Below are 10,220 nucleotides of genomic sequence, written 5' to 3'. Positions count from 1 at the left end.
AAATGAAATCAATAAAAGTAAAATATAAAATAATATATGTATATATATATATATAAACAAAAAAATATATAACTAGCTTAATTAAATGTATATTGTTTATCTCATTTAGATAGCTAACTAAACGTGTGGGGGGGTGCGCGTGTGTGTGTTCAAGTACTTTTTTTGGCTAATAGGTTACAAATCATTGCTTGTGTGTGTGTGTGTGTGTTTCTTAAGAACATGGCTGCAAGGCAGCATGGTTCGGGTGACAGAGAGTTCAGAAATGCAGCGTTGCATTTTTCAACATTTACCTCAGCATTTTGTTACTGCGCACACACACACACACATAAAAGTGTTATGGTGGACAGTGTTATTTGCCATGTTCTTTTAGTGGAATGTACAATCCAGTAAGAGCGAGAGCTCCATAAATGACAGATGAGGAAAGAGACAAAATGATGTACTGTAGTTAAGATGTATGGAAAGCTAAGTGACGCATTACACTTTCTCTCTCTTTTAACATCTAAGCCTTCCGACTTTATTTATCTAACTTCTGCAGGAATGTGGGACTTTTCGTTGTTTTGTTTCTCCAGCCAACAATTACAGGAACAATTCATCAGTGAGGAATTTTTCTAAATTACTTGTAGAGGAGAAATCATACTAGGCATAAAAGAAAGAAAGAAAGAAAGAAAGAAAGAAATGGGAATAGCTTACTCAAGTAGTGACACTATTAACAAAGTATCAACACCGCTAAATTAACTTTAGTTAAGAGTGGCATAGGTTTTCACAACAATTAGTGTGTAGCTTGATAAAACCATCGATCTTGATCTCTATTTTTATGTCACATTGTACCATGTTATCAGGCATAACATCACACTTACAGCCAAATCAAACACACTTTATTAAAATGCCTTTAGTAGCACTAAGTTATTTTAATTTAAGTTTTAACTGGGACAGTTTGATTTAGTGTTCACGAAAAACATGATTCGCCAGTTAATCACCACTCAGTAATGTTCACAAAACCCAAATGTCTTTGTCAACAGACTCTGTCAACTATACCTGTGTTATATAACCTTTTAATTCTCTAGAAGATATTAGTTGTGTCCCAAATGACGTATAGAGTCTGATTGCATCTCCTCTTCCACTACATAAGGAAAGTGGAAGTGTATGAAATTGTCCAACATTCCACACTTCATTTTTATTTAATTTTTTCAAGTTTAATAAGTGCATTATCCGGTTATTTAAAATACACTTCTTCTTGTTGGAAATTTAAATTTCAGTGTGAACACACTACTCACTCCATTTATACTAAAAATGGCATAGAATAGTGCATAAATGCACAAACTGGGATACATAGTGTCCTCAATGTAATTAGCTATTTAGCTTGTAGTGCAGCTAACTATGTGTACACTGACTTAACTTAGCTACAATCAATTTATTGTAAAATATGACAAGCTACAGTTTCCCTAACATTAGAAAGACAGAAAGTAAGTTTGGAGGTAGAGACAGAGACATATGTCAGGGAGTGAGTTCATGCTTCCCTGCAGCAGTTCTCCGTATCACTCCAACATGCTACAACAAGCCTGACCCAATCCTGGCCTCAAGATCACCTCTCTTTCTCTTAAACTCTACCTCTCTACCGTCTCTCTGTCCCCCCCTTCTCAGCTTCTCGTTTCTATCTATATACTTCTGTCTGCCTCAGGTGAGCGTTTCATTAGTCCATTTATAGAGACCTGCTAGGAAACCAAACATATCTTTTTCTCCAAACAATCATTCAGCTCTAAAAATGATTTACGAAACATTTAATAATAAACTAGGAATAACGCCCATCGGCATGATTACGTCAAGAATTTTGATTGTATCACAGCCACACAAGACGAACGGAACAGCATCCCAACAGAGACTTTTCCCAAATTCTAGCAAGCTGCCTACCAAAACAGCAGCCATAGTTACTGTCCTGATGTAAAGGCTGTCATGTAAAGTACCTTTTTAGCCAGATTCTAAGGCAGCATCATACATATACTTTACTAAGAATATAATCCCAGAATGAACGTCAAGTATAAATATACTCACATAACATTCAAAATCAAAAAGAATCAATACTTACACTTATTTAGCTTAGCAACATGCTAGCATCATGCTTTTTCAGTCAGGATATTGTCTTACAAGTCAGCTGCCTGAGTAAGCGGCTAATCTTTGAAACAGAGCTAGCATCCTTTGTTTACATCTAAAATTCTGTGTAAATCTTCAAAGCGCCAGGGGTAAAAAAGGAAAATTAGGGTGAGACTGAAAATGTTAAGGTTTGAGTGATTATTAGAGACGCTAACTGTGAGGAGATTTACTACTGCTGTATGGCTAAGTCAGCTAGCATGTTGGACACATCTCTGCTCTCTTCTACTGTGACAAGCTGTAATTACAAAGACAGCCATGACAATGGCTGACTGCTAGTTATGAGGGAAAGAGTGTGTGAGCTGAGTCACTGAAGAGAAACAAGCACAATAAAAACGTGTAACCCCAAGCTTTGAGCAGAACCTTAGAACAAAAAAAAAATCTGTCCTTTTTCTCTCCCACTCTCAGCTTTAACACTCAGCTAGTCAGCGCTAAGTCCCTCGGAAAGCTCATTGTTTTAGGGAAAACATTTCCCATCCCCCGCTCCAAACACACCCCACCCCACCTCCACCTCTGCCCCTCAACCTGTTTATCCAGTACACACACACAAACAGCGTTCGACCGTTAGCGTCAACCACCTGCCTTTTCCTGCTCTGCGGCCTGCAACAGACCGAGAGCAAGATCGAAAAAGAAAGGGAGAGAACAGAAAGAGTTAGAGAATGTAAGCAACAGAGCATTAAAACAAACATGCCAGCAATGTACCCTCTGAGTGCTGACAGCAATGCATTCCGCATTTCAGCTACCCTCGCCTATGCAACCTCATCCGTCGTGGGGGAAACCGACAGCCGAAAATCAACTTCTCGGTGTAGCAAGACTTCGGTTGCTTCTCGATTTGTATAGTTCTACTATGGACTTGCTTTTGAATGCAAAGTATGTGCACCCATATTGTGTCATCATGATGCTGTCATACAATTGTTTTGATGCCGCAGATGCCATTCTTATGTCCAAATTCCCAAAATAGTGCACTAAATTGAAGTCACATATTGTTTTATATTAAGGCACATGATTGTTTTTCACCTCATACTAATCAAACTATTAATTCTAAGGTGATCTCTAGATGGTTACATAACGGTAAAGACTTGTTGGCAGATGACTCTTTAATTCAGATTGTCAAATCTCAACCGAATAAGTGAAATGAAGTCCCTAAATTGTTCCTATGATAGCTTTAGGATATGTATCAACTAGGGCTGCACGATAAATCGCATGCGATATTTAACGCGCATCTATTACAGAACCGGCTTGACTGACAAGATGCGCATTAAATATCGCATGCGATTTATCGTGCAGCCCTAGTATCAACTGTTAAAACTCTCAGCACCATGAGGAGCTCTGACTGTGCTCTAAAGATTCCCTGTGTTATTATCTGTGCCAAGAATAACCCCCATTAAGGTTTCGTTTTCCATGATTCTTAAAGAGCATTCTGATTAACTTTCCCATGCACCACATTTTCATTGTCAAAAGAACATTCTCACTGACGAATTTCACTGCACAGCATTAGAGAAACTCACATTAGTAAATTGCAATGAACTCCAAAGTTCTAAATGTAAATGGTTGATATAGAATGGCTTAGAATCAGTGTCAGTCAAATTGCTGACTTGGACAGAAAACACTGCCATGCGATCTTATTGACCAATCAGTTCGCCTGCCAATAGATGCTATCAGCCAATTAGAGGAGTGATCCATATGCTACCCATCTAACTGGCACAGCCTGAATCTCCATCTTTAATAAGAGGCAGACTGAAAGTGGAGAAAAGTTCCAGAGCTTGGGTTAATTCAATTTCTGTCCACATTCATCTAATTCACATTGAGGTATCAGTATATCAAAGTGGACAGGAGGCGAGTGCTGTCAGTACTAAAGAGCTAAACAGGAGACAAGCCAAGTATGGAAATGCACACACAACATGTGTTCCTGACATGTGCAAATAACGTTGGGAATTGGGAACTGGATCCATTAAAATACAACACATCAACCAAATTATATTATTGATGTTTGATTCCATTTAATAACACCCCTTTAAATATGACCCATATTATTCCCTACTATCTGAGCCTGCTGATTCAGCTTTGGTTCTGTGGAAATTAAATAACACGATCTCACCTTGGCAGTGTAAATGCATGCCTATCAAGGGCTTTGGCATTGTCGTTGGCTGCTTAATTTTATTTATTTATATATATATTTTTGGCCACTTTATTTTAAGGTCCAATTCTCGCTATTAACAAACCATTAACTACGACTTTTGCCTCAATGAACTCCTAACTTTCTGCTTATTAATAGATAGTAAGGTAGTTGTTAAGTTTAGGTATTGGGTATGCTTAGGGATGTAAAATATGTTCATGCAGAATATGTGCTTTATAAGTACTAATAAACAGCCAGTATGTTAATAATAGGCATGCTAATAAGCAACTAGTTAATAGTGAGAATTGGTCCCTATACTAAAGTGTTACCTTTTTTCCTCTGCAGAACAATGAACTTTCGAGAGCTTAAAAGATTGTTTTCTGAGATATTGTGTCCTGTCTAAACTCTCAGAGAAACTAAACTCAAAGTATGAGTTGACAGTTGCTAGATTTTAATTTTTTTTTGCAAAACATGTATATTCATTCTTACTAAAAGAATTGATAACAGAATCATTAAGGAACCAGAATTATTAAGTGGAATTGGAACCAGAGTACTTAAATTCCTCAAAATTCCCATCCCTACTCCCAAACCACGTAGGAATCAAACCACGCAGCATGCAGTATTATAGCGGTTAACCCAAGGCCTCCCTGCATTTCCATTTCCTCTCCCAGCAAGGAGTCCCAGACCGCAGCCACTTCTAGTGACCTCAACTCCAGCTTCAACTCGAACACTTCAGACAAATGTCCAATTCATTGTCCTACAACTGCCAGTGAATCGTCCCACTTCTTCTAAGGACGGCCTAGGCTGTGACATCAGCTTTATTGCAAAACGATGCACAAATACTCAAAGAACCAGTCGAGACACTGCAGACTCTGCACTCTTGCTCTGTCACATTCCCACTCCCTTTCTCCCATGCGGTCATTTCAGGGCAGCATTACCTCAGGAAAAGTCGAGCACTACAAAACCACACACAGTCTCTGCTGAGCTCCTCGTCTACTAAACAAACACAGGCCGAGATCCCCAAGAGCCCACGTCCCAGACAAACTCACTCCATCTTTTTCAGTGAGGAAGTGAGAGAGAGTGAGAGTTTAAAGGAGGCCAGGGGAAGCCCTGTGCGAGTAACTTCCGTAAACAGTTCTTCAAACTCTCCGCAGTATGTTGAAGGCAGACCTTTGGTATATGATTCCCCTGATGGGACACTATATTCTGTTTGACTGCTGACTGACTAGACAAGATGTAGTGGTAGTCACTGGCAAGAGTGCAAAAGGAAATTCTACGTTTTGTATTATCTTAAGTAAACATTATAACCACACATTCATATTGCAGTCAATAATTCCAATCCTATTCATCCATTCTCCAAAACTCCTTGTCCTTTATATGCTGGAGGCTATTCCAGCATCTCAGGCCAAAGACAAACACACATTCAATCTACTTTCTCTAATTCAGCTGTCCCACACATCTTTGGATTGTGGGGAAACCAGACCCTCAGAAGAAACCCATGCCAACATGGAGACAACTCCTCCTGGCTAAGCTGGGGTTTGAACTGAAGAGTTTCTTGTTGCAATCCTACTGAATCACCATGTCACCCTGCCCCACAGATCTGAACCTAAGCTAACAATTATATTTAGGTTTTTACATTTTACAAAGAAAATTTGAGTCATGCTTGTCCATATAAAAGTTGGTGCTACTATATTGTGTATCAAGTGCACATCTTATGCTGGATGCACATTGTACAATTTTTACAGTATTTTATGATTGTTGCTTGTCAGACTACATGATATGATCCAGATGAAATGCTAGGTAAAAGCAATGGCCAAGTGTTCAACATAATCTTTTATATCAAGACTGTACAATAGAGATTATAGTCAAGACATTGCTTGAACATTTCGGACACTGCAAGAACTTCATTGAGGTCAAGGTGCATCACAAAGCTTATTAATCTTCTGTTGATGAATGTCACAAGTCAGTTCTTCCCTACTACAAGAATAATCACTTACAACCAGACAAAATAGTTTCAGACTGCAAAATTTGGCTGAAACCGTACAGTTTTACTGAACGCTGCTTTAAGGTGCATCTAGCACCTTAATGATGCACCTTAAACCCTGCTTTAAGGTGCATCTAGCATAGATGCTTTAAGGTGCATCTAGCATAGCTTAACAGATTGTAATGGGAGTCTTGTCACATGCAACTTAAAGAATGAAACAAACACCAAGTGGTAGACCAGCAGGACGTTGTGATGTGGTTGTTATTCTGTGTTTTGGTTGTTGCTATATAGCATATTCTAGGTGGTTGATTGAGTGGATGCTGAATGGTTGCTTACCAAATCTACATTTCACCCAGAGATATGGCTTAAATCCCTTGTTCTGTGAAATTCTCTTTGGGTTTTTTGTTGTCTTATATTCTAATCTGCTTTATTGGTCTGACCACCTAGTAAAGTAATAGACACCTCTCCTTGATACACCATAATAGTTCGGCTGCAAAGACATGAGGCCAAATAGTTACAAATATTTATTTTTAGGGTTTACATTAATAAAAAATGCTAATTAAGTCTAAAATGCAAATTGTAAATCAAAAATCATTGACAGAATCTTGCTTGTTTAGAACACAATGAGAAGTGTACTCTAAATAAATAGCTGAGACAATCCCAAACACACAAATCATGGATGAGCAAAGTGACTTCTCATTGGGTATGTTTTATGAGACTATAAAAAGCATGCCATAGCTTAACTCAGGACAAGCTGCCAAATGCGACACTTTAAACTCACTCATGCTCAAGATCAACCTGTGCTAAGAATCTTTCCCCAGGTGTGTGTGTGTAGTGGCCGCCAAATGCTAAAGCAACAAAATAAAAAATTCTTAACATCAACACCTGTCTCTTTGCTCACCTAGAGGAAAATAGTATTACTCAGAGGTTGTTCTTTCATTGCGTAGGAGACATAATGGAGCTCTCAGTTGTAACTCAACTGCTTGCTTGGTGTTAGAAACAAATGTCACAGGTTTAATAATAAAAATGTCACAGGCTTAATAATAAAAAATGCAGAACTTGAATGCACTGCAAGTCTCATTAAAGGTTGGTAATTTTTTCAGTGTTGAAATACTTTCTTCTTTCCAAGCTAATATGCAAAAACAACTTTAAGACAGCCAATATTAGATGCATTCCCCTGAAAATCACAAACAGTGTGGCACTATCAAAATTGCTTTGTTTATTTGAGCAGCCTGACATAGCAGCACTGGTTTAACCAGTGGCATTGAGTTTTGGGCAGGGACTATGTTTGTCAAACCAATGGGAGTGCTTGAGAATCTGTTGAAAATCCTTTTTTCAACCCTATTTGGTGACACTAGTAGCACAGAAATTGCACACTTCTCTTAATAAAATCAATGTGGAGAGCAATTTGGTCTTGGACAAATTTAATTAAATATTTCATAAATGCTTTTTGATTTCCTTATATTCATTAAGAGAAGAGAAGAGAAGAGAAGAGAAGAGAAGCTTTTTTTATGTTTCTAAACTCTGTTGACAGGTTCATGCAAATAAGGTGATTTTCACTGAAAAGACAGTTTTGCCTTTGGCATTTAAGAGTCTTGTGTCCGTTAGGACGACTGCTCTGAAAACACAAACACATACATCAAGCACCATTCTTCCCATTTAATTAAAAATATATAATGTGAGTGTTTTTTCCTCTATTCTGTGACATTAAAGGCTAAAAGCCTATAAAAAATCAACCCATGCTCATTTGAAATACGTGCCTCTAAATACATTTCTGCAACACTGTTATTACGTAACTTACTACACATTTTGCGGCTGTTTCAAAGTGAAACGTCTAGTGAGTGGCGCTAAAACGTGGGTTCAATACGTGACTCTGGCATGTTTTTGTTACATTGATCTAGGCACGTATTGCTGTGTTTGTATTACGTTGCTTCAGGTAGGCCTACGTATTGTGGTGGTTCATAATTTAAATATCCGATGAGTGTCGCTAAAAGTTAATGCTGTATCGTGTTGGAAATATCCCCTACACCAAACCCAACCCTAATCCTACCCGATAGTGTTAACAAAAGCAAAAGTGATATAAAAAATGCATTTGTTGATGCATCTGTGCTATTTTAACTAAGATTTGAGCCGTTTTGTTGAACCATAGTTCCAAGGGGTTCGTACCGGAGTTCTCCATCTCTCAAGTGCAAAGCCGTACCACGTGAGCTACTGATCAAACCAACTGATTTTGAAAACTAATGCCTATTAAGCTGTATATGTGACGACAATGTTCAAAAGTATCAGTTTTCAAATCCCGCAGCATGTTAAAATTGTTTTGAATTCATAACATAATATTCCTCAAGTAATTATGCAAAAATTAGGCTTTATTAATCGAAACGGTAGACCTGCAAATCATACTTTGTGTGACGTGTTCATGTCAACTGGAAACTGCAGCAATTTGTGTGTAAAGGTATGTTTTTTGAGTTTCGCAGATATGTAGTTAGAGGCACGTATTTCCATTGAGCCTATGTTGAAAAAAATCATCAATTAATCATACCACTGATGATAACACGGGGGGGAATTTTGTAGGGGACGGAGGTGTCAAACTTTAAAAGTGCATATTATAGAAGAACATTTCAACTACATTCCCAAATACTGTTTTGGCAATGTCACGGGTGTCTGCTGTGCAGGTGCGAAGGACACGGAGACGCAGGAGATTCACGAATAACAGTCTTTAATAATCCAAATAAGGGGGGGGAACACCGGGCAGGCAGGAACACACATGCAGCACATAGTATTGACGTTTAACACTGGACAAGGGAACATAGTGCAAACAACACTTTAAATACAGGACGAAACGAGGGTAATTGACAAGACACACCTGAATCAAATGAACACAATCAAACAAGGGAGAAACTGGGTCACGGGGAGCACATGGGGACAGAAACACAACAAAACAGAAACAAGTCTGACAGGTAAAGTGTAAGTATAACTAATTTTAGTGAATTGGTTTGTTCGGATAAACCGTTCATTGTAAAAAACTGGTTAAAATAAATAATACATTGTGTATTGCAAGTTTGCAAAGCCCAAATCATTTTACATGAGTCGTTTTGTTCTGGTCTTTTCATGTAAGTGAACCGGTTGAAATAAATGATTTATAAACAATTGTAGTGTTGAGAAGTCCAGTTGATGAGTAGTGAACCAGTTGTTTAAAATTTTCTTTCAAAGTAGCTTGTAGTATAACTAACATATTTAGCTAAGCATGGAGGGTACTGTTTCAAAGTAGATTCCTCCACAAAGCGTTTTAACATCAATTCCAGTTTCACCGCCAGACAATCACTGTTTTGCCTGTATGTTTTTGTCTGCTCATCCATTCAGAAGCTTAGATTTGTTTGAAAGAGGATCTGTGTTTAGGGTCACACACATACACACACACACCTTTCCCTCTCTGGCCTCCAAATCACCCCTCATCTCCACTAAAACCGTGTTCTCTCCCTCCCTAAAAACCCCAGAAGCCCTTTCAACTCCTCCTCTTCTGTCTTTCTCTCGCTCATCATTCACTCCATCTGTCACTGTTGTCATTTTCCTGAACGCCCCCTCTTTCTGCTTTACCAAGTGTGAACTGCTGAACTCTACGTAAGTGTGTGTCTGATTACCGTAATGCCCCATTCTGTCCCCGTCTAGGGATGAACTGGTGAACTTTTAGCACCATGATTCACCAAGCTTTCCAAAGCACGGTTTTCATCATCCAACCCCACACATGACTAAACTAAGCAACTGAAAGGACCAACAATCACATAAAAGTTTAAAAGTTAAAAGATGTTTGGAGGTACCTATACAGTTGCTGGGTGTTCTAGGTGGTTTCTACGTGGTCAAAATAATACAGTAGTCAACATTTGAAGTGGATCAAAACCTTTCATCAAAGTTGTCCTAAAACCAAAACAATTCCCGTTCTTGCCTTAGGACAACTTTGATCAACTTTTTTGAACCACT

This window comes from Sinocyclocheilus anshuiensis, unplaced genomic scaffold (genome assembly GCF_001515605.1).
Source record: "Sinocyclocheilus anshuiensis isolate Anshui unplaced genomic scaffold, SAMN03320099.WGS_v1.1 scaffold719, whole genome shotgun sequence".
Classification (NCBI taxonomy): Eukaryota; Metazoa; Chordata; class Actinopteri; order Cypriniformes; family Cyprinidae; genus Sinocyclocheilus; species Sinocyclocheilus anshuiensis.
This window is presented reverse-complemented; position numbering follows the sequence as displayed.